This window comes from Penaeus monodon, chromosome 31 (genome assembly GCF_015228065.2).
Source record: "Penaeus monodon isolate SGIC_2016 chromosome 31, NSTDA_Pmon_1, whole genome shotgun sequence".
In the NCBI taxonomy this organism is placed as follows: domain Eukaryota; kingdom Metazoa; phylum Arthropoda; class Malacostraca; order Decapoda; family Penaeidae; genus Penaeus; species Penaeus monodon.
In genome coordinates this window covers 20,321,792-20,322,180 of record NC_051416.1, presented here as the reverse complement: position 1 = coordinate 20,322,180, position 389 = coordinate 20,321,792, and positions in this window count along the sequence as shown.

Here is a 389-nt window from a genome sequence, read left to right as displayed (position 1 = left end):
ACCGCACACATCACCAAACAGACGAAAAGCCACACCCAGTATACCGCGTCTTTGTCTCACCCTTTCCCCAGCATGTTCTTCCTCAAAGCTTTATCCAACCTGCTCGCTCAGCCTATCTGTACAAAAGCATCAGTGTATCCGAGCGTTCATCACTGGAACGTGACCTTAAAAGGCTTTTCACGGTTTGCAGTTCACTTGAAATTCTTTGATTCCTCGGTCACGGGAGGGGGGAAAAATTGGGGAAAAATACCGGTCCCGTAAGTGCTTCTTTGGCCACTCGAGTACCCGAGGTTGGTGTGAGGTGTTGTGATTCCTGAGCCGAGTGCTTGTTGTTTGATTGTTGTGTGTTGGTTTTATTTCTCTGGTTGTGTGTTTGTTACGTAGCAAAC